A 26,625-nucleotide genomic window follows, 5' to 3' on the forward strand; every position below is an offset into this window, starting at 1 on the left:
ATTAACATGTTGTAAATGTCATGTAAGTAACAGATCAGTTCATTTCTTTTGTAGGATTTGCTGTAGACTGTGATCACTGGTAGACCTAACTTCACAAACAGCATTTGAACCTGTAACATATTTTCCTCTTTTTCATGTTCATTGCTCCATTTCCTCCCCCCCTTTTATTTTATACACACACACACAATGTGGATGATCCTCAAAAGAAATACCTTCATTATTTATTTTGATTAGAAAAGGACATCAATATAAATTTAATTCACCATTACCTAACCATTTTAAAGCTATTTACATGTTTTCCATGTGTTGTTAATTTTAGAAATTTGCTTACTACAAATTCATATTCACGAACAACTAATTAACAACTGTTTTAAGATGTGAAAGAACTAATTGCTATAAAGTCAGTGGTAATGTAAATGGTATGATTTTTCCATCTCTTCACTAAATGTGTTTGACATATTATTCACAAATACATATCAACTAGATGGTAAAGGGTTATGTAGGAACAAAATTAGATTACACTGACAGTGACGTAAAGATTTTCTTCAAAGGGAAACAGAAAGTTACTGTTGTGCCATGCTTCAGGGAAAAATTAAAGATCATGTGTGAATTAAAATAAGTGGTTTGAAAAAAATAAAATGGTTTGACTTGTACATATGAAATACGAATTCACAACAATACAAATTCTGTTACATTTCTTTTAATTTACGTAAAATTTTCTATTCCGTAATTTTTATAAGAATTTGCACGAAAGAGTACATTTTAAATGAACTATAGGATTTACCGCTAAAAATACTTGTTCTGTGAGCTCTGTTGACTCCTTAAAAAAAGTTAAGCGAAGGCCCTGTTCATTCTCGAATCAGTACAGTTTTCTTATCTACGTTGCCAATAGCTTGGGAATGTTAGCTATTTCAATCTGAGTTTTTTACTCTTGCGTTTAGTAGTAAACATGGAGGATGAGAAACGTTGTCGTAGGCTATTCCGGCCAAGCATATCAGTTGGAAAAAAATTATTGTAATTCAACTCTGGTCTACAAGTTCAGATGTGGGCTGCAGTAGATCCTGGCGGCGGATCAGTCCTGTTATTCTGTTTTGGTTAGGGTTTTCTGTCTCAAATAATAAAATAAACACCTCAGGTTAGTCGTAAGTCCTTGGTCACCTGATTACTTTATTGTCAGTACTTCACGCATGTTGCCTTCCCTCGTTGCAGTGCATCGGAAAGTAATTTTAGCTGCAGTAGGCTTAGTTTATCGGCCTGGCGTGGCCAAGCGCGTAAGGCGTGCGACTCGTAATCCGAGGGTCACGGGTTCGCGCCCGCGTTGCGCTAAACATGTTCGCCATCACAGCCGTGGAGGTGTATAATGTGACGGTCAATCCCACTGTTCGTTGGTAAAAGAGTAGCCCAAGAGTTGGCGGTGGGTGGTGATAACTAGCTGCCTTCCCTCTGGTCTTATACTGCTAAATTAGGGACGGCGAGCACAGATAGCCCTCGAGTAGCTTTGTGCGAAATTCCAAAACAAACAAACAGTTTAGTTTATCATTTTGTGTTGACAGAATATGACTCACCCTACGTAATATTTAGTAACAGGGACAGGAGACTGCATGCTGCGTCATCTTAATCATTGCGTAACAACATGCATTTGTGTGAATTGAGAAATTTAACTTGATTACAAGCATGCTCTTATGAGTCAGGTATAAAACCAAATTTATGTTGAAAAGAACTAATGAACAAATTGAAGGTATAACATGATATAATTAAAGTTGTGGTGCAGTTTTAAAATATATATTATCTTTACGAACTCGTAAATAATAAGTTGTACAAAATAAGGAAATAATTTTATTTTTCATGTCATTGCTTGAATTTATTTTAAAAAATAAATAATTACACTAAACAAAGTGAAGCTAATTGCTGACCTGTTTTATTCACTTTCAATGTTACAATGTATGCTAACATGTTTTTGCAGGTAAGAATATATCATTACAGATTATAAAACAAACAAAACATGGCTGCTATGCGTTTTAACATTTTATTAATAAAGCAGAGAACAACGTTTCAATCTTCCAAAAATATTTTCAAGTTAACCATTCCGAGATGCACTTTTGTTTCGAGTGGATTATTTGTCCTCAAGAAGAACAATACGTGGTTTAATATGTAAAACAAAATGTACGGAGGGAAAGAAATACTAAATGTACTTGTACTGAAAAAGAATATATTTTGAAATCATTGCGAGTTGTGGATTTGTTTGTATAATCATATGGTGAATTATTACAAGCACTTCTAACGTAGAAGTGTGAACTTTGTGTGATTTTTGTCATAATGTGCTATATTTCCGAAATAAACGTAAAAGTAATATTGCTTTATTTTGCCTATTTTATCGAGTAAACTTAAATTTAAAAGTATGTTCATTTTCTCGTTGATTGAGTTTTGGTTAATAATTTTAAATTAATCAAATATTTGAAAGAGCTTTGTTCGTAATTTTGAACACGTAGGACAAGGTCTAAACAAGTTTACAATCAACTAGATTTTGATATATTTGATTATAACTCTAAATTGTTTAAAAGACAACTTTTAAATAGTTTGGGCTTGTATATCGGGAAAACTTAAATTTAGTTAATACTTCAGGATTTTCCTTTTATAATTTTATAAATAATATTCGTGATGATAGATGGCGCTATAATGCAACAGGATTTTTCTTTTGTTCTTGTTTGAGATAATAGATGGCGATACGGGATATTATTTCGCAATACAAAAGTTTGGTAATAGCTGTTATATGGTTGTGCACTTCCGCAAAATTTCTAAAATGTTCTTTTGACTTTTCGTCAAGCATGTTAAACAATTTTCCTTTAACCTTTTATAAAACAAATGTTAATAACTCTTAAATACGTTTGGTGCTTAATAAAGATGTAGAAGTTGAAACTTTGCGTCAGAATATGAGAGCTATGTTTTCTATTTGTTGCTCTAGAATACAGTGAAAAGGCCCATGAGTGTTATTTAAGGCGTTTTCGTGACTCGTTGCGTAGTTAGCGACTTGGAAGGACGCAAGAATGTATGCTGGATGGTAGGTAGAGTAGAACTCGGGATATATCGGGAACACGACAGGCAAAACTTTCGACGCCTGTCCTGTGAAAGTGGGTTTTCTCAGGGCACTCCGTTTCCCACCACAGCAAATACTAAGGCATTGGATTTCTAGATCCCAGCCCAGGGAAATTTATTGCCAGACCCTGAGTTGGGTCGTTTGAATTGAATTGTAGCCATGTTCATATTTACTTGACTTCTTCCTTTCGGGACGGGACCCGGCCATTTTTCCGGTGCTGCCTTTGCCTCCACCCAAAAAAAAAAGAATTAAAAAAAAAATCCTAATAACTCGCGAAAGGGGACGAAGAGGAACCACAACGTTCTTGAACACCCCAGTTGGAGAGAGAACTCTTCTGATTTCTCTCTCTCTCTAAACTAAACCCCTGGCACGTTAGTTTGAGTTTGAGACTGGATATTAGAAGAACGATTAGAGGCGTCGTATCGGCAACGATGAATGGCAAATTTTAAAATAACACTAGTGAAATAGTGTGATCTAATAATTGTATTTTCTTATTTAAAGAAAACGGAAATAACGCTGAAGAATTATCGTGAAGATGCAAATATGTTAACTCTAAATTTATTGTCATGATAGACTTAAATGTTTTAATTAAACATCCGGATAGTAATGTCTGTTAGTTTAATCATCTGTTACTATTTTTTCTGAAAGTTTAAGTGGAAGATTAAAGAAAAACTCGTTAGTTATGCATTGTTCCAGTAGTAATTTCTGGAAGAAGACGACATGTTAATCACTTATTCACTCTGGCGAAATCACAAAAGCAAAACGAAACGATAATGTGAAGATCAGGTATTAAGTTGGAATTCTTAGATTACTCTTAGAATAAAATCCTTTTAATATGGTGCTCTCAAAGACTTAACTCTGCGTCAGTTAAACATGTTTTAAATTATATATAGGTGTTCTATATATGATGCGAGTATGTTTACAACTGTTAAACTTGCATATAGTCTAGGCTGTCGAACAGGGGAGGGGTGTTAAAGAAACTTATTTGTTTTAATAGGTTCGACTGATATATAGATTTCTATTGTACTTGCAGTTGAGGCTATAAATGAATCTACAATATCTAACGATGCCTTTTGATGGTTAAGGGAGTAGGTCCACTAATGGCTCACCTTTGACATTGTGCCTCCCCAAACAAAACAAAGCAAATTAGATATTCATAGATAACTTTTAGTCGGGTAGATAGACGTACTAAAACATCACTACAAAGATCTTACGATTAATGTATATGTATGATTTTGATATTTTCAGGAGTGTTAGTAACATGTATACAAGATTATCAAACATTAATTTCACTCACTGGAAATCTTGATCTAGTGATGAAGGTTCACGGATAGATGGAACTAGTGTCAAATAAAAACATCATGGAAATAAAACAAAATAATAAAAAAGAATAAAAGTAGCTTTATAACTCTTATCACGTTCAAATCCGAAAGATAAGTGAAAATATACATAATTCCTGATGACAAGAAACTCAATTGAAATAAAATGTATCTCGGGACGACAGTTATGGGTATTAACACTTTTATTGATAAGCAGAGAATAACGTTTGGACCTTCTTAGGTCATCTTCTGGTTAGTAAAAAGAGTTTTCAACTCTCCGTTGCCGTACAAATGTCTTAGGGACGACAGTATAAATGGGTACGGGATTGATACATATCTCCAGCAACCAATTAGCAACCCCCTATAGAATTCACTACCACCAAAATTAACTTTATGTTCAATAACCAAAACTACCAACAAATAAATGGCCTAAGTATGGGGAATCCCATGTCAACAGTTCTAGCCAACATTTTTATAACACCGACTGAATCTCAAGCGGTAAATTCAGCCTTCCACCCACCAATGTACTGGTGCGTTGATGATACAAATGCTGAATTCACATACACAAAATACACACTTAGTTTTTCAATTACGTTAACTCTATTCACCCTACAATATGTTCACTTGTGAACAGAAAAAACTCTCCAAATAACATTTTTTAACCTCAAGATCACTAGAACTGAAATGAAATTTAAACCAGAAATCCACAAAAAAATCACCCATACTGGATTATACATTCCCTGGGACTCGGCACATGAAACAAAACAAAAAACAACGTATTAAGAAACCAAATAAACACAACCACAAAACTATGTTCACCTGATAAAATTAACTATGAAATCAACAAAATAAAACAACGTTTTATCGACAAATTTCCTAAAAAAAACGTGGAAAAAATTATACGCACACACCAAAACAAACAACAATAAACAACAAAACCTCATGCTGCTGAATGTCACATGTTCCCGACATCAGCAAAAAAAATAATCAACATTTGGAAAAACCTTATAACAAAACACAACATTCCAGTAAACACCAAATTTATTCAAAAACCAGGTACAAAACTAAAGTCTGTTATGAGTAAAAACTGCATTGACAAACACAACAATAAAATACAATGCAATAATTGCCTTGACTTCTATATTAGAGAAACAAGCGGGAAAATGAAAACTAGATTCAAAGCACAACAACAACAAAAAACGCCTTCACACGTCTTTGAACACTGCAAATCAAATAAACACAACATTACCAAAGAAAACACCCAGATACTAAGTATGGAAACAAATATAAACAAACGTAAAATGAAAGATGCCCTACTTTTACAGAAACTAAAACCAAAATTAAACCAATATAAAGGAACATCTTTATATCTATACTAATTAATAACTGTCACACCTGTTGAAACTGTCGTCCTGAAGACTTGTGTCCAGCAACGGTCACTTGCAAACTCTCTTTCTTAACCTGAAGATGACCTAGGAAGGTCGAAACGTTGTTCTCTCCTTATCAATAAAAGCCGTTCTCAAATAGAATGTAGATAACTCAACATAATGTCACAGTATTATAGATTATATTTTTTGTTTTACTTTATTTTGTTTAGTTTCTTTCAATGATAAATTATGCAGAAGTGTAAAACTAACGTTTTTATGTTGTTTATAACTTACACTGATGACACAGAAGCACATCATTTGAAATAGTTCACGTTGTCAATCAACAGAAGGACCACCAGCAACATGTTAATCCTTGGAAAGATTAAACAATCATAAACACTTCCACACCATGATCTTCAGAGCGCTGTTAAAGGTAATCTCCTCTAAATGTGTGTTTTGATTTGTACCAAAACGAGTCATTAATAAGTTCAAGCTGTTCCAAAGAATAACTAAAGAGATTTATTTGGTACTTAATGTCAGTGTCAGAGACTGTTTGTGTAATGAAGTGTTTTATATCATGAAAGACATAATTTAATGACATTCGCGCACGTGTGTTTGACTTGGTTTGTTTGTTTTGAATTTCGCACAAAGCTACTCGAGGACTATCTGCGCTACCCGTCCCTAATTTAGCAGCGTTGACTAGAGGGAAGGCAGCTAGTCATCACCACCCACCACCAACTCTTTGGCTACTCTTTTTCCAAAGAATAGTTGGATTGACTGAAACATTATAATGCCCTCACGACTGAAAGGGCGGGCATGTTTGGTGTGACGGGGATCCGAACTCGCGATCCTCAGATTACCCTTATGCACCTGGCTATGCCGGGCCCGTTTTAATTTGGAATACATTGAGTCGTTAATAGGTTAATTCACTTTCAAAGACTGACTAATGACATGTATGTAGTATTTAATGTTACACTTAGATATTAAAACTCACACTACAGCACGTGACCCATAGGTTGCTAGTTGAGCACCCTAAGTACTTACAAGTGCTACAAGTGTTGTGTAATTGAGTGTAGGAATGTAAAGAGCGTGCTTAGATGTTTGAATATAAATATAAAGAGAACCACAAAATTTTTATTAGTTTGTTTTTAGTAGCATCTATTTCTGTAGAGGGCATGCTTAGATGTTTGATTATATTTACACAACCCCCTTCAAACATGTGGTCAGCTATTGGTCAGTTACTTCTTTTTTTTCTTTGTGAACCTGACGATGACCGAAAAAGGTCGAAAAGTTGTTCGCTCCTCTACATAAATAAATTTCTCAACCAATACCAGCCGTTTTAAAATATGTACTTTTCTTTACAAGTTGTTTTTCTCGTCATCATGAATTAAAAAAATGTGTTTGTTTTTTCCCCAATAACACGTAACTAAATACATGAAACCCAGTTTATGTGTGTCTGTGTACGTATGAAGACCTTTTCACATCTCAGAACACATCAGTTCATTATATACGTATGGACAACACAAAACCACCCGAGCAGAACATTTAATATACTGAAACGAAACATAAAAACTAAAACAATTTAAAGTTTCTATCTTACAGTAAACCAAAGATCTTAAAAAGATAAATACAATGGAAGCTATACCCGTTAACGAAATAAATACAAAAATAAACAGATACAATGGACGGTACATGTAATTAAACCGATGTTCAAAAACATAAAAACAACACACAATAACAATATATTTGATATTATTACTTTTACTTTAACACTTACTTATTGTAAAGTATCACACAATATTACAGTTTGTTTTTATCACAACTAGAAAATTGTGTATCCTTTCAACTTTAAAACACAGAAATAGATGCTGCTAAAAACAAACTAATCAGAAAACAATCGTGGTTCTCTTTATTTTTATATTTCATGTAATACAAACATATATATACGTTTAAACTTGTATATGCAGAATAAATCTACAGAAGAGAAACATCTCAAACTTGTTTCTCTGTGATTTACACCAACAAATCGTTACATTCGTGAGCGTGAAGAACGACCCTTTTATTTACACTCTAGGTACAAATTGTTAACTAAGTTTAAGAGAAACTGTCTTTTGTATAACTCTACTTTTAAAATCTTCACTTTTCAGTTTTATATTTCTCTTTTGATTTTCCCTTTCTTTCATTACGTAATTTAACAATTGATTGAGCAGTATTGTTTCACTTCTAACCAATATAAATTGTGAGATAAAACAATAAAGTTGAACCACGATACTATTAAATATCTGTATGTAGTAACTATGGAGACGAAATATTAAAATATAAACCGAACTGTGCGAAGAAAGAACAAAATCTTTATGGTCAAAGGTTGCTCACCTCGTATTCCCCGTGTTCTTCGGCCATTACAGTTTGTAGGTATAATGTTTTGCATAAATATTTTAAATGTGAATTAAATTCTTGAAATGAGAAACAAAAGTTAGACAACTGGTAACATTTACTTTACTCTACAACCTATGAGAAGGTTAGCGATTACTGGGCTGTTTTACATCACGTCGTACTGGAAAACTTTGAAAAAGTAAAAATTTTCCGAAAAAAAAGATTCAGTTTACAGCAAATACTGCAGGGGAAACGTGTTCAGGTTGTGCTGATTCAAACAGTCATTTTGTATCTCTTAAATGTGCTACACTTTGTTAAAGAAAACCCACCAGTTTTTCTTTTCTTAAAACTATACTTATAAATTACATCATTAAAATATAATCAAACCTTCAGGTTCAGTCCAGGTTCTTGTTACAAGAAGAATACTTAAAATTATATCTGTGACAAACAAAGGAATTTTATACGTATCGTACTTATTTTTGTAATTGTCTAAATCTAGAATACCAAAAGCGGAAATTTTAAATAGATTTTGTTTGTGGTGCCATTTGATAGATATGCCATAACTTATTTATTGTTTCGGTCACATACACTGATAGATACAGATATACATGCCATATTATAGTAAGATTAGAAAATGTGACGTTATTAATTCTTTATATTGGACTTATCAAACATATATATCTTCAACACTATATAATGCTCCAATTGGTAATACATAGCCGATACTATGTTGTTGTATTATTAATTAACTTTGCTTTTACTTCGTGATTTTAGTAAATTTATGGTAATTATTTTTACAACAATTACGCTAACAACTTAATATACTGTGATGGTTTACACGGTGTCTTCTCATCATCAGACAAATGTCTACAACACTTTTGTTATTAAGTTTTCTCAAGCATTTTGTTGATTTTGAAATTTCACACAAAGATACATGAAGGTTATATGCGATAGCCGTCCTCAATTTAGCAGTGTTAGACGAAAGAGAAAGCAACCAGTCATCACCACCCACTACCAATTCTTCGGTTACTCTTTTTCCAACAAATAATAGGATTGACCGTAACATTATCACGAACCCACGGGAGTAAGGACGAGCATGGTTGGTGTGATGGGATTCGTACCTGTGACCCTCAGATTACGAATCAAGCGCCTTAATCATCTGGTCATCTTTGTAATGTTTCCTTAAGTAATAATTTAAGGATCATTGATAAGGATATTAAATTTGGTAAAGTGGTCAAGAATAACCACTTTTTGGTTAAGTGGTCATTTCGGGTAAGAATAACAATGGTACTCTTGGATGTGGTTCTTTCTATTTTTATTTTTCACATATTACGACTGGATAATACATATATATATATGTATAAACACACATATATATAAATCTACAGACGACATGTATGACTTGTCACATCTCAAACTTTTTCCTCTGAGATATACACCAACAAACGGTTATACACTTAATCGCGAAGGGCGACCCTTTATTCATGCTCTAGCTACAATTTGTTGAAAAAGTTTAAAGGAGAAATTGTTTTTTAAAACTCAACTTTGAACATCTTCTGTCTTTTCCAACTGCTATCCCTCACTTGTCTGTTTTATATTTCTGTCTTTATTGCTCAATACAAACTGAGAAAGACAATAATGAAATTGTTGGGAGTCTTTTGATAGAAACGGTCATCTGTTAAACTTGCTACTGTTTATTGATAAAAACAAGTTTGTTTTATTTTTTTAAACTGCGTTTCTTAAAGCACCCCGCTAGTGCAGTGGTATGTCTCCGGATTTACAACGCTTAAATTAGGGGTTGGATTCCCTTTGGCTTCATTGTAAGAAAGCACACACCATTTCTTATAACTATAAGTTACATCAATAAAGATACAATCAAACTTTCAGGTTTAGTCCAAGTGAAAGCTGGGTTCTTGTCACAAGGAGGGTACTTAACATTCTATCGATCTCAAACAAAGGAATGTTATAAGTATCGTATTTAGTGTTATAATTGTATGAATATAGAATACCAAATGTGGGAATTTTTAAATAGATTTTGATTTGTGGTGACATTTTATAGATATGCTATGATGTATTTATTGTTTCTGTAGATAGATACAGATATAAACACCATCTTATAGTAAGATTAAAAAAATATGACGTAATTCTATATATTGAATTTACCAAAAATATTTTTATTCAACGTTGTAACATGCTACAGTTGTTAATATACAGCCCATACTATGTTGTATTATTAATTAACTTTGCTTTTTTTTGTTCGTGATTTTAGTAAAGTTTCATAATTATAATTATATAACCCACAACAACTTAATATTCTGTGATGGTTCATCTGGTGTCGTGTTATCATTACTAACAACAACTTAATACACTGTGATAATAGAGATTTGTGTGTCAAATAGTTAAGACGATAAATAATAGAAATATGGATGTCAAAACAGTTAAAACAGAGTTGAAGAATAAAAATATAGAATCCAGATAGTTATAAAGATATGAATAATAGATATATTGATTTGATATAGCAAAACGAAGAACAATAGAGATGTGGATGGGAAGTTGTGAGTAACATAACAAAGAATAGAGATCTGGGTATTAAACACAAAAGGACAAGAATAAACATTTCAGTGTCAAATAGTTAGGAAGACGAGGAAGAATAGAGATCTGCATATCAAATAATTAAAAAGTTGTATGTCAAATAGTTATAAAATTATGAAGCATAGATTTGTGACGTTCAAATAGCAAGACGATGTCAAACAGTCGTTAAGATAATGCAAAATGGAGATCTAAAGAATTAATAGTTAGAAAAGAGGTGAAGAATAAAGATATTGAAGCCAGATAGTTATAAAGATATGAATAATAGACATATGAATATCAAATTGCAAGGATAAAAATAGTTTGTTTGTTTGTTTTTTGGAATTTCGCACAAAGCTACTCGAGGGCTATCTGTGCTAGCCGTCCCTAATTTAGCAGTGTAAGACTAGAGGGAAGGCAGCTAGTCATCACCACCCACCGCCAACTCTTGGGCTACTCTTTTACCAACGAATAGTGGGATTGACCGTCATATTATATGCCCCCACGGCTGGGAGGGCGAGCATGTTTAGCGCGACGCGGGCGCGAACCCGCAACCCTCGGATTACGAGTCGCACGCCTTACGCGCTTGGCCATGCCAGGCCTTTCCCATTGCTACCCCTCACTTATCAGTTTTATTTTTTGCATCATTTCCTTCTTTTGGCTTACGTCACTTTGTTACAACAACTGATTCAAGAGTATAGTTACACTTGAAACCAATACAAACTGTGAAGAAAGGCAACAATAAAGTGGAACCACAAAATTACTGAATATTTGCATATAGTAACTATGGAGACCAGACATTAAAATAAAAGCCGAACTTTGAGAAGAAAGAACAAAATTTTATAGCAAAAAATTACCCACCTTACATTTCATAGGTATTTCGACCAGTACAATTTGTAGGTATAAAGTTTTGTATGAATATTTTAATTGTATATTCACATAAGATGATTCTAAAAATCTCAGTTAAATTCTTGAAATAAGAAACAAAAGTCAGACAATTATTAATATTCATTTTACTCTGCAACCTGTGAGGCTCAGCAATTAGAGTTAGTATATACTGGGCTGTTTCAGATAGCGTTGTACTGAAAACTTTAGAAAATGTGTAATTTTCTAAGACAAAAATATTATTTTATACAGTAATTTATGCAGTGGAAAACTGTTCTCATTGTGTGAAGCAAACATTATTTTTGGTCTATTAAGTGTGTTATCGTTTATTTATAAATTAAGAGTTGTGTAACTTCTTTCCTTAAAATTATATTTACAAATTACATCAATAAATATATAAGCAGATTTAGTCCTAGTGAAAGTCTGGTTCTTGTTATGAGGTCAGAACTTTAAAACTCTGTTCTTTCATTAACAAAGGTTTGTCGTACGTATCGTAATCATCATCAGTCAAATGTCCACGATATTTTTCTTTCTAAGTTCAATCAGATATCTTTGGAATGTTTCCTCACGTTGGATGATAATGAATAGGCTTTGATAAGGAATTTAAAAGTGGTAGAGTTGTCAAGAATAACGACCATTTTGATCAAGTAATTATTTTAGTTAAGAATAACAATGTTATTGTCGGACGATGTAACATAAATATTTTTATTTAACGACAGTTCTTTTAAAATATTTCTTCAGGGCTTAAACGATAAGGACGAACATTAGGGATAAAATCATAAGAAGTAGAAAAGGCAGAGTTCTTTATTTTCGTCATAAAAATGTTACTCAATCGATAAAGAGTTATTTTGTCTTTCACAAGAAGGTCCTTTAGGTGTCTGTATTGTGATTTGAAAGTGTAAACTATGTTAGGTACATAGAGTTTACGTGGTGGAAGAGAGAACTGAAGACCTTTAGCTATCACTGATTTACACTGATTATTTATGTTATAATTACATAGGTTAACAATCTGGTCGCCAGGATGAAACAAGGAATGAATGCTGTTAATCAGTCAATTCAGCCTCAAATTTTGGACATGTTCACACTGCACAATTTGTCTTCGTTCTATTAGTTCCACTTGTTCAGTACATCGGTGCAATCAACACTGGTATCAATCATTCTAAGGTTAGTACAGAACACTTTGAACTTTTCCAGTAAAATTTATGTTCTGTTGATGTTTTGTACGAAATTCTTGATCCAACTCCACCAAACATGCTCACCCTTTATGATGTCTGTGTGGGGAGGGAGAACATTGTTAGGGTCAATCTCACTATTCGTTTGTGAAAGAGTGGTTAGTGGATGGTGATGATGAGGTACCTCTATTCTTTCACTGCTAAATTACATACGACTAGCGTTGATAGCCCTCGTGTAGCTTCAGCCCAATGTAAATCAAAGCAATAGTATCTTCAGACAAATCTGATAATCTAACAACTTTTGAACATTTTGGTTTGGTTCTTTAAAGTGGAGATACTTTGGATTCACGTTTCGAAGAATGCATTCTGAAAAAAAGCAAATTTCAAGGTTGATGATTAATGGTATAACTATATTGAAGATGAAGAAATAGATTCATACAACAGAAGGGAACAGAGATAAAGTTTTCAATATTTTACAGATTCAGTATTTAAAGTAAACAAAATCTTGATGATGAGAAACCTACTTCAGATAAAAAATGTATATCTGAATGGCTGGTATGGGTACTAACACTTTTACTGAGAAGGAGAGAAAAACATTTCGACCTTCCAAGATCATCTTCAGATGAAGAAAGAGAGAGTTCGCAAGTGGCCGTTGCTGGACATATGTCTTAGGGACGATGGTATAAACCAGTGGTGCACAAACTTTTTAGAGTCAGGGGCCACAAAAGTGAAGATTAAAATCGTCCCACAGTTGTTTCACACAAGATGGACATCACATTTAAGAACACACAAATGACGATTACATTAAAGTGTTTGCACATTATTCTGAGAAATGTTACAATACGTCAACTGTCACAAAGTCAATGCGATGGATGGTGCTGCATGTCATCTACGAACTTAGAAATGTTCAGCTTGACGTTGAAAGACGCAAGATTGCTTCCAGATGATCATCAGTCAGCTGATTGCGAGTGTTGTTTTATTCAGTTTCATATACGAGAAAGCCTGTTCACAAGTGGTGTGGACAAGTGCGTTCTCTTTCAGATTAGCAAATGTATCAGGCAACGTTTTGTAGAAGTCAAACAAACTGTTTTCTCGGTAAATAACACGCAGTTCATCAGATGCTTCGATATCAGTAAGTTCAAGCTGATATTCTGCTGAAAAGTCATCCACTGACACACTGAACGGATCAGCAAAAAGTTTCATCAACAATCTGCATTGGTCAAAGTCGTGAGTGAAACCGTGAGTTGGAGGATTGGATCAAAGTATCTAGCTTCCCAACATAAACTTGTGTGTCAATGTCCTGATTCTTCTGTAGCTGTGACTGAAAAGTGGGAAAGTGCGCGAAGTTGCCTGATGTTGTTTGCTGCCAGAATAACTGCAACTTTGTCCTGAAAGCTGAGGCGTAATTTGCAAGCTGACAGACAAGCTGATTTTGCCTTGCAACTTCAAATTCAGATCATTCAAGTGTTGTGTCATGTCGACCAGAAAGGTCAAATCAGCTTACCATGTTGGATCAGTCATGGAAAGTATTTCTATCTTTGTTCTTGCTTCTGAGGAATTCTGTCAGTTCATTAATCAACTCCAATAATCTTCTGAGCATCTTCCCTCGACTCAGCCAGCGTACTTCACAGTGATACACAAGGTCACCATAGTCTTAATCAATTTTTTCAAGAAGACTTTGAAACTGACTGTGATTGAGCCCTCGTGATTTGATGAATTTAATGGTTTTCGTCACTAACGCCATCAGTGCCTGAAAACGAAGTTCTTTAATGCACAGGTTCTGTTGGTGAATAATGCAGTGCAACTTCACCAACTATTGTTCTGCTTTCCTCAATGCTTCATCAACAGTGCTACCAGCCCGCTACTTTCTCCGGTCATGGCTGGTGCTCCATCATTGTCACACTTACCAGTTTCGTGAAATCCAATGAAACACTACTATACTACTGTCTCCTCGAACAGAGCAGACCCAGTTGTCTGACCCTTCATGGAACCATGCTGATTTGTTCCTCTGTGATATCAAACGATGACGACACACCATGAAAAAAAAACTAGTTGCTGTGCTGTTGAACTGATGTCAGTCGACTCGTCTGCTGCTAAAGAGAAGTAGACAAAGTTGGCTGCTTTATTTGAAAGCGGTCTTGTCACATCTGCTGAGAGGTGTGAAATTCTTCACTGAACTGTCGTACGATTCAAAGCCACCATCTGTAGCTTGCGGACTGCTTCCGGACACAACTTTTCCGATACAGTAATCATGCATTGCTTGACAAAATAACCATCAATGAACGGTTGGCCAGATTTCGCTATCATCAACGAAATATCGTAACTGACCTCACATGCTGCACCTAAATCTGCTGACTGCTTTGAGAAAACGTTCTGCGACTGCCGCAGAGATTCTATTCGAGCTGTTCGTTCATCAATGACTACGTTGTGGAAATCTTTATGCTTCGACTCATAATGACACTTTATATTGAATACCTTCGCCACTGCTACTGTCGAATGACACAGCAGACAAATCACGTTCTTCTGTTCTTAAAGAAAACAGTACTGTGCAGTACAATCATCATGAAACTGCCGGTTTTGTCATCAACTTTTCTTTTACGATTAGCTACCATTTTGTGACGAAATAATATCAAAATAGGGCTCGTAAGTAAATCTCGAAGAACAATTGGAACGCGTGAGATTTCGTAATTAAGGAAATATTACGTCATTAAGCCAAAGATTATATGCCTATGCATTAACGAGATTTTCTTATCAAATTTTCTTTATTGCTCGACACAAATATGGAACCAGTGCCTAATCTAATGCATATTCTTCTATAGCGCTTAATCTTCGCGAACTCTAAATGCGCGAACTCTCTATGTTTGAGTTTCCTGTTGGACATCGCGGGCCTGATTTTGTGCACCACTGACATAAACAGATACGGAAATTTATTTACCCGTTGATAAAATAAAACGTGGTTATTTTGCTGTCGAAATAAGGGCAAACTGCTATCTGCAGTGTCGTGCATAGAAACAACAAAAACCACAAGAAGGTCTTTCCCCGAATTTTAGTTAAGCTATAGCTAGCAGAAAGGCCGAATTTACACCCTGAACTGGTCTCGCGGGCAGATTGAAATTTTTACTATGTGACTAAGTATCGGGAATGTATTGCTCGTGCTAACTAGACACTGCTAGACAGATCACAGCCAAAAGGAACTTGCTTGATCGATGTTCATAGGTGTCCGCGACACACGCTTCAAAACCACTGTCGTAATGTTTGTCTGTTCATTCTGTCATTGTTAATTTGTTATGTTACTCAATAGCATTACATACAAAGTAAGTTTTATATGTGTAAAAACGGCTCGTTTGGGTTGAGAAAATATTTTACGTAGAGGAGCGAACAACGTGGTCAGCTTCCGGTCAGTTACCTCTTTCTTTCTTTGTGAACCTGACGATGACCGAAGAAGGTCGAAACGTTGTTCGCTCCTTGACGTAAAATATCTTCTCAACCCCAACTAGCCGTTTTTACATATATATTCTCTACAAATGGGTTTTCTCGATATCATTAAAGTAAGTTTTACTTTGCAGGTAACATTGTTATCAAACAAATGAAGACAACATGTACCACTCAATGTTCCTCTTTATTGAATCACTAAATGTCAGCACAAATATATATTATGTGTACTGAAAGTTTGCCAAATTTCATACAGATACACGAGTCGTATCGATACAGTCCTATCGAGTTCTTCATGGTAAGTACTCGTATGTTACTCTTTTACCAACACATTTTTAATATTTAGTGTTTGAATTAATTAAGTACAGAAACAGACAAGGAAAGCTATTCAACAATTGATGAAACAAAACATGCTTATTGTACTGTCAAAACAAGGGCAAACTGCTATCTGCAGTGTCGTGTATGGAAGCGTCATAAACCACGAGAAGGTCTTCCCTCCAATTTTAGCTGAGCTATAACTAGGAGAAAGGCCGAATTTACACCCTGACAGGCAAACCGTAATTTTCACTTGGGGCACTCAACCGTGCGACTAAACATTACTAGTACATCTGTTCAATATATATGCCTGATTGACAACTTTACGTAAGTATCTGTAAAACATACATATCGTGTTGACTACTTTCCTGTAACCACTCAACAACATACATTCCTGGTTTACTACTTTATTAATAGCTTTGAACAACGTACATTCCTGGTTTACTACTTTATTAATAGCTTTGAACAACATACATTCCTGGTTTAATATTTATTAATAGCTTTGAACAACATACAGCTTTTCTGGTTTACTACTTTATTAATAGCTTTGAACAACGTACATTCCTGGTTAACTACTTTATTAATAGCTTTGAACAACGTACATTCCTGTTTACTACTTTATTAATAGCTTTACTACTTTATTAATAGCTTTGAACAACTTACATTCCTTGTTTGCTACTTTATTAACAGCTTTGAACAACATACATTCCTTTGTTTGCAACTTTATTAATAGCTTTGAACAACATACATTCCTTGTTTACTACTTTATTAATAGCTTTGAGCAACATGCATTCCTCGTTTACCACTTTATTAATAGCTTTGAACAACATACATAGATACCTGGTTGACTAAATTACCCTATACAACAGAACAACAGAGATACCTGGTTCACTAAATTACCCTGTACAACTGAACAACACAGACACCTGGTTCACTAAATTACCCTGTACAACTGAACAACGTAGATACCTGGTTCACTAAATTACCCTGTACAACTGAACAACATAGATACCTGGTTCACTAAATTATCCTGTACAACTGAACAACACAGATACCTGGTTCAAATTACCCTGTACAAGTGAACAACGTAGATACCTGGTTCACTAAATTACCTCTGTACAACTGAACAACACAGATACCTGGTTCACTAAATTACCCTCTACAACTGAACAACACAGATACCTGGTTCACTAAATTACAACTGAACCTGTACAACTGAACAACGTAGATACCTGGTTCACTAAATTATCCTGTACAACTGAACAACACAGATACCTGGTTCAAATTACCCTCTACAACTGAACAACACAGATACCTGGTTCACTAAATTACCCTCTACAACTGAACAACACAGATACCTGGTTCACTAAATTACCCTGTACAACTGAACATCATACATGCCCAGTTGACTACTTCACTGGTACATCTGAACAACATACAACTTTAAATAATAATTATAAATCTGTACGAACAATTTCACTCAGATATACTTTAGACTTTATACTTTTGTAAGATTTATTGAGTGTAAGTCACAAAGATGTGAGAAACCAATCGAAACTTTCATGTTTGTTTATATGTAAAGTCTGACAAGATTCTACATTATACAATTTACCTGTTGTTTTAACCCTTAATCTCAGAGCTTATAGACGTGTTTTAACAATAGACAATTTATTTACTGTTTTTTAACTTCTAATCCCAAATCATATTGTTGTATTTGTTATCTAATTCTCATTTCTTGACATAGTAAATACTCAAGCCTCGTTTTTTGTACAATTTTCTTAGAGGTTTACTTTTGACAGACTTTTATCTCATCCTTTTATAATGTTACAGAATGCGATATCAACACCTATCAGTGAAGCCCGACTTTGAAAGCAGCTGTAGACAATATTTGATTGGACAGAGAACATTATGTACTGCTTGTTTTATACATACTGTGAACAGTGGTGTCTGTCCATCAGTTCATCTGTCTCCTGTTTATGACGGCTTCACTTCTCATGTTGAGTGTGAAAAGCTATGGATGAAGTCAAAGTACAACATTAACTTTGTAAATAACAGTATAACAGGTATGAATAATGTTAACAACAAACAGGATATTCTACACTAACTTGTTATGAATTAATAACACTATGTATCAGAATGTGACATAACGGTTTGTTATTGTTAAATTGTTCTTAGCAGAACACTTACTATACAAACATAGAAAATCAAAACTCATGTAACACACTTACTCTACAGTATTACACAATCTTACAATTAGTCTTTAGTCACTGCTACACGAGGGCTATTTGCGCTAGTCAGCCATAATGTAGCAGAAAGACCAGATGGAAGTCAAGTAGTCATCGCAACCAACCGCCAAGTCTTGGTCTACTATTTTGTACTATTTGCTGGTGTATAACTCATCATATACCATTAGGTTCCTCGACTCAAATCACTACAAGTTGATGTATATATAAATAATTTACGTAGGTTCTCATACACTTTCTCGCACCATTTACTATGATAACTGTATTTATATATACACATATATACGTATGTACATAGATGTAGACGGACGAGAATTTAAATAGAAATGTTGATATTTTTTTAGGGTAACACTGTCTTCTCAGTCAACGTTGTACGAATGTTGATGACGAAGCTACGTATGGACAATTCCTCAGAAACTGCGCATGTCAGGTAGATATTAGTGGTTGTCTGATTTAATAACAAGCTCAGCGATGGTAAAACTATTTTAAAATTTGAAGAAAAATAAACATATGAGTATCTAGAAAACTATAGGAAAATATCAGTATATTTAGTGAAGTATTTGTTGTATTTTTTACTTTATAAGTAATTCTATCTTTTTAAAAGTAGTAACATAGAAATTCAAGAATGTTCTGGTGTTTGTCCTGTTTGAAATTATTTAGATTTTTATTGATTACTTCAATTACCACTCCTCAACATATTTCACACTTGAACATTGATAATAAAACTGTAAACAGTTTCAGGTTTGTTTTGTTTTCTTTTAACCAATAGCTTAACCTTTTAATGTACTTCTATACATCAGAATTCCCAGATGTTAAGTGATTTATAGAACTGTGTATTCTTAAAAACACATTAACTTATTACAATAAAATTTATATCAGGTTGTGACTGTTATACAAGATTAAATATTAATATGAATAGATACAGCTTAAAGGATTTTTCAAAATCTATAAAATAAAAATCAGTCCTAACCTCAGAATCACTAGAAACAAAAGTCCACGAAACGTATTTGGGATTTTATTGTAAAGAAATGTAAACAGCTTTCCAAAGGAAAATAAATGTCAGAAGAGAATAAATAACTGTTTTTATAGGAAAGTCATCAAAGCTACTGCGCTTCTTTTCCGTTTACTCGGAATCACTTATCTTCTGCATCAGTCCTCATGACGATACTCACCTACAGAGGGAGTACATGGTAACTAACGCCTTGTTGTAGTCCTCCAAGTAAGTATTTCAAGTCTGATTTTATATGAACGGGGAAAGCAGAAAATGTGGGTGTGGTTCTTACTGGCCATAAATCTGTTATTTTCACATCACTTCCAAATCCTTGACAGTGCTGGATATTAAACCTTACGGTCCGTCCAGTTACTATTATTTCTGTATCTTACACAGTTCGTAAGTTTGTGTGTGTGTTTTCTTATAGCAAAGCCACATCGGGCTATCTGCTGAGGGGAATCGAATCCCTGAATTTAGCGTTGTAAATCCTAGACTTACCGCTGTACCAGCGGAGGGGGGGGACAGTTCGAAAACTGTCTGACAGAATATTTATTAATAATTTCTCTGGTATGTCAATGTATGTATAACCACAACTATATGGCTATAATTCGTAAGTCTCCTGAACTGACTAAAAGAACAACAGTGGGAAATTATCGTTACTTAAACTTAAGTCAAATTATTTACCCACAAACTAACTCAGTGTAACATCTAAACTGTTCATCACCAACCATCGCCAAATCTTGGGCTACTCCTTTACTAACGAATAGTGTTATTGAAGGTCGCATAATGACACCTCAACGGCTGAAAGAGCGGCCACGAATAGTAACTAAGGAGACAAGATATTAAAATGAGAACCGAAGATTCTCATAAGAAAAATCTTATGGAAGAAAGTTTCTAACACTGCATTTCATGGGTACTTCGTCCAGCACAATTTGTAGGTATAACGTTTTCTATAAATATTTTAATTGTATATTCCCATGGAAACATTTTATACATCTGAATTAAATTCTTAAAATAAGAAACAAAAGTTAGACAATTAGTAAGTAACATTAACTTTACTCCACAACCAGTGAGAAGCCTAGTAATTAATGTTAGCAAATACTTGTCTGTTTTCAATAACGTCGTGTTGAAAAGTTTAGAAAAATTGAACATTTTCTATAAAAAAAGAGAGAATCTTTTACGACACGTACTGCATGGGAAAGGTTTTCGGACTGTTCTAATATACACTATATTTTATTATCTGTTAAATGTGGTACCGTTTATTGAAAAATAAGCTTTAAACTCCATTTCTTAAAACTGTATCTATAAATTATATCAATAAAAAAGATATAATCAAATCTTCCTAGTCCTGAAAGTAGGGCTCTTGTTATACGAAGAGTACTTAATATTCATTTCTATGGAAAAACAAACGCTTGTTGTTCGTATCATAGTTACTTTTAAAATTATCCGAATTTAGAATGCTTAAGTGAGAATTTTTATAGTTTTTCTTAATAGAGACATTTGATAAATAGTGACACACTGTATTTATTATTTCGGTCAAATAGACACAGATATGCACGTTATGTCGTTTATATAATAGTGAGATTAGAAAATATAACTTAATTAATTGTTTATATTGGATTTACCTAAAATATATATCCTGAATGTTATATAATGCTGCATTTGTTAATATGTAGCGTAAAATAGCTTACATATTCCACATTCACTATTTAAAGGAAAACAAAAATAATACATTATTTCTACCTAAATAACTAAAATACATTGCTGAAATAACAATTATTTAATCAAAACTAAAATATATAGAAAGTAAATTTCTAAAAATAACAAAATGCTGTACATATATTAAATGGAACGATTTTAATGAAGACTACATGATATTTGGTGTTGGTTAAAGTTGTTTGATGTAGATGGTTTCTTTAAGTATGAATTCCAGATCAGTATCATCCCTACAAAGAATATTTATATTTTATCGTTCGTGTCCTGTTTCTTCACTATGTTAGCGTATAAACGAAAACCATGTGTCACCGAACATTTCTGTGTGTTTTCATGAACAATCCCGTATTTTATTAGTTCTTACTACTAGATGGCGTTCGGCTTTCTCAGTACGTCAGGCCATGCAGTTTTCTTGGGTGAAAATATGGACAAGCCCTGAACAAAGATAAATTTGGATGTCTTTAGTCAGAAGAATTCCCTTCTGTATGATATGGGGTTAAACTTAATCTGGAACTAAAACATAATTTGTGAGTTATAAAAAGTGGTTACTTATCACCATATTGATCTGTATTTTTTATCCTATTTTTAACTTAACTGTTTTTTTTTATCCAACACCAACTTGTAAGCACCTTTCACATGTTGAGTGCACACCCACATATCATATTTTAAACTTTAAGTAAAACATAATTATAAATGTATACTAACAGTTTTATTCATAAATACTTTAGACTTTATAATTATGAATCATTCATTCAGTGTATGTCAAGAATTAAAACCAATCCAGACTTTCATGTTTGTTTAAATGTGAACGAGCTTCTCCAGTAGACAACCTACCTATTGATTTTTGACTCCAAATCCTATGATTGTAGTTGTTAACTAATTATCATTTCTTCACATACTAATTACTCATGTCTTGTTTTTCGTACAATTTTCTTAGTGGTTTACTTTCTGCAATCGTTTTATCTTACCTTTTTATGATATTACAGAATTTGACCTGAACAACGACCACGACTTGTGAGTAACTTTCAGATGTAGAGTGCACACGTTTATATTAAATATTAAACTGTAAGCAAGAAATAATTCTAAGTCTGTATGAACAGTTTTACTCAGAAATACTTTGTAATTTATAATTTTGTGACATCCATTGAGTGTTAAGTCACAAAGAAAAGGAAATCCAATCCAGATTGGACAGAGAACGTTATCTACTACGTTTTATACAACATACTGTGAACCGTGGTGTCCGTTCATCTCTCTCCTGTTTATGTTGAGAATGAAAAGCTACACCAACGTGTTATGAATTAATAACACTGATTCATACATCAACATGTGGCATAACGGTATGTTATTGTTGAGTGGTTCTTAACATGACTGAAATACTCAATCATTACTTCTTGTAGTTGTTGGTATAAGGAATATAGGTTCAGAAAGTTTGATTAATAACAACAAAATATACCAATCATTCAAATTAATATAGAATTTTGTCTAATGAACAATTAATTTTATGTTTAAGGACATTAAAGTCATCTGTTGAAACACTACACGCAAAGAGATAAAGAGAACTTTAAAACGGATTGTTTGAAAAATTCTGTTTCGTATTCTCTCTGAGATGTTTACCAACTTTAGGTTCCAGTTACATACAGATAATTTGAACACATTTAATTCTAGCATTTCGTTACCATTATATAACAAATACTATGCTTCATATATTTTAATATAATTTATTCCCCATATGGTACAGCACTTATTGTACAGAGTTACATCGTTAAAATCATGGTTTAAATTATTCTCAGTTAACAGATAGCCAGATATGGCTTCACTACAGAAATAACACACACATAATATAATTTAATTTTATTTAATGTTATACTTGGAAAAATGTTTATTTCACAATATATTTTTCAACAAAAATTATTTTTATTCAGACTTTTGTACTCGATATAAAGTTAATAGTCGTGATTATATTTAAATATTGATTTCAGATATTATTACATTATTATTTGTCATGTAAAATGTTGAGTTTTGTTTACATAGTTGTATTCATAGTTAATGGTTTGTTTTGATTTACAGAATTCTACCAAATATACTGCAGCATAATTATCTGAGATAACTTGAAATTACTGGTTCAAGTGTTAATGGAAACTATAAGAAGAAACGAAGGAGAAAAGATATTTCTGTTTGTCTGCCACATTAATTGGTTGAATTCAGAGTATTAGAAATGTTTGATTGACAGACACAAACTTTATTTTGGAAGGACAATGTAATAAGATTCGCAAAATGTTTTGTTTGGCATCGTTTTGAAAAATATTTAAAACTATATACTCATAAAAGATTATACCAGATTATTGTACATAGTCTAAAATATTTAGTTTCATACTATTTTCGATAGAATATCTTTTGTTCTCACATAACAGCTATTATTGTTCAGTGCAGCCTTCAATATGCGAAAATATTTTGGTTCCACTAGCCTTGAAATTCTCATCTACCGCACGTTTCAACAATGGTTCATCTGCGTTGTAGCATGTAAATAAACAAGCACAACGCTTCACTGAAACATACTCTACTATCAAAGCTGGAAGCTGGCTTCCTATTTACTGTAGAACACAGTCTTCAAAGTTGACAGAAAAGAAGTACCAGAAGTGTGAGGAGAGTAAAGTATCAATGGGAAATATATTTTCAGTGTAAGAAAACATCAACTTTGACACGATATCTTACCTAAAATAACAGGAATCACATTGAGAAGCTCATATTGACTTGGTGGAGGAACCTAGATGAGCAGTCCTCGGAAAGTGTCCACAAGATGCCCTCAGGTGTGACTTCTCTTCTTGGAGGAACGCACTTGTGGGATAACGTGTAAATAACTAGGTACACTCTTTTTCCTATCTTGAAAGTACGGGTCACGACGCTGTGTGTAAAATGACATTTTTAACTGTAGATATCCGGGCTGATCCACCTTCTTTTCCATGTTGGGGGGAGGGACATCTTAGCAGATACAGCACATATAAAGTTGTCCATCTTTCTTTTTTTCCCATGGTAGAGTGGGAACATCTTAGTAAACACAATACATATAAATTACTCCACCTTCTTTCCCATGGTAGAGTGGGGAGCATCTTAGTAAACACAATACATATAAATTAGTCCACCTTCTTTCCCATGGTAGAGTGGGGAGCATTATAGTAAGCACAATACATATAAATTAGTCCACCTTCTTTCTCATGGTAGAGTGGGGAACATCTCAGTAAACACAATACATATAATCAGTGTTGTCGAGAAACCCACTTGTAGAGAAATATATATGGTGTGGTGTTTGTCAGTGCAGTTTTACATAGTATAGACCTCAGTTTTGTGCCTGGTTTTGAATAAATTTGGTATTAACTGGAATGTCGTATTTTGTTACTAGTTTTGCCAAATGTTGGTTATTTGTTTGCTGATGTCAGGAATATATGGTATACAGCGGTATATGGTTTCGTGATTTTTTGATTCGTGAGATGTGTTTACTTTAGTTGGTTGATTTTGCTTTCTGTCTAGGTGTTTGCGTATAATATTTTCTACGGTTTGTGGAGGAAACTTATTGATGTTGATGAAGTATTGTTTTATTTTGTCTGATTCATCGTTAATTTTATCTGGTGAGCATCGGTGTTTGGCTGTGTTTATTTGGTTTTTTAGTATGTTGAGTTTTATTTTGTTTCATGTGCTGAGTCCCAAGGAATGTATAGTCCAGTATGGGTGATTTTTCGGTGGATTTCTGTTTTGAATTGTGTGTCGGTTCTTGTAATTTTGAGGTTAAGAAATGATATTTGATTGCTTTCTTCCTGTCTATACTATGTAAAACTACACTGACAAACACCACAAAAACGTTATTTATAAAATACAATGTGATAACTGCCACGACTTCTATATTGGAGAAGCAATTAGAAAAATGGAAACCAGATTAAAAGAACATAAAAAGTCACCTTCACTCGTTTTCGAACACTCCAAGTCAAATAAACACAACATAACCATAGAAAACACACAAATACTAAATAAAGAAACAAACATAAACAAACGCAAAATTAAAGAAGCCTTACTTATACAACAACGTAAACCCAAAATAAACCAATATAGAGGAACGCCTTTATACCTATATTAAATGTAATAAAATAAAATTATATTATATATTCAAACATCTAACACCGCCCACTACATTCCGACACCCAGTTACACAACCCCTTTCAAAGATGTGGTCAGCTTTCGGTCAGTTACCTCTTTCTTCATGAACCTGACGATGACAGAAGAAGGTCGAAACGTTGTTCGCTCTTCTATGTAAAATATTTTCTCAACCCAAACGAGCCGTTTTTGCATATATATTACAATTCATATAAATTAGTCCACCTTCTTTCCCATGGTAGAGAAGGGGGAGCATCTTAGTAAACACAATACATATAAATTAGTCCACCTTCTTTCCCATGGTAGAGTGGGGAGCATCTTAGTAAACACAATACATATAGATTAGTCCACCTTCTTTCCCATGTAGAGTGGGGAGTATCTTAGTAAACACAATACATATAAATTAGTCCACCTTCTTTCCTATGTAGAGAGGGGAGTATCTTAGTAAACACAATACATAGAAATTAGTCCACCTTCTTTCCAATGATAGAGTGGGGAGCATCTTAGTAAACACAATATATATAAATTAGTTCACCTTCTTTCCCATGATTGGGTGTGGAGCATTCTTCTCAACGCGATACATCTAAACGGGTTCACCTCTTTTCCTATGATAGGGTGGGAAACATCCGAGCTAAAACATTACATCTAAAGTGGTCCACCCTCTTTCCAATGATTGGGTGGGGGGCATCCTAGCCAACACAATACATCTAAACTGGTCCACCTCCTTTCCATACCAGATCTCCAAAGAACCAGCCTGCAGGAGATGGTATGAATGGAGTTTCTCGGTATGTTCTTTGGCTGCTACAGCTCCTTCTGAAACAAGATAAACCTTTTAACACAGTTAAGATGTCTTCTCTGTTCGTTTGCCTTAGAGATTTTTGTCTTTAAACAATTGCCATCTTGGCTCATGAGATTTCTCATAGTTCAGCATGTGTCTTCCAACAATCTTAGAAAAACTTACTTCCTATTTTCTCGTTCTCTCTGTGGTATTTAAAATTTGTTTTGTAGAT

At 33.8% G+C, this 26,625-nt stretch overlaps 1 long non-coding RNA gene across 2 annotated transcripts; it reads left to right on the forward strand.

The window, feature by feature from the left end:
- Window positions 1-3,022: 3,022 nt before the first annotated feature.
- LOC143242407 (uncharacterized) lies at window positions 3,023-19,238 on the forward strand. Of its 2 annotated transcripts, XR_013022606.1 has the most exons (6): window positions 3,023-3,880; window positions 6,088-6,213; window positions 12,607-12,770; window positions 16,345-16,508; window positions 18,356-18,588; window positions 19,113-19,238. It is a non-coding gene; the product is annotated as an uncharacterized LOC143242407 (long non-coding RNA). The 2 variants fall into 2 exon arrangements; XR_013022607.1 differs by lacking the exons at window positions 16,345-16,508; window positions 18,356-18,588 and having other exon boundaries at window positions 19,113-19,204.
- The last annotated feature ends 7,387 nt before the right edge of the window (window positions 19,239-26,625 follow it).

The sequence above is a fragment of the Tachypleus tridentatus genome, unplaced genomic scaffold (genome assembly GCF_004210375.1).
Source record: "Tachypleus tridentatus isolate NWPU-2018 unplaced genomic scaffold, ASM421037v1 Hic_cluster_2, whole genome shotgun sequence".
Lineage (NCBI taxonomy): Eukaryota > Metazoa > Arthropoda > Merostomata > Xiphosura > Limulidae > Tachypleus > Tachypleus tridentatus.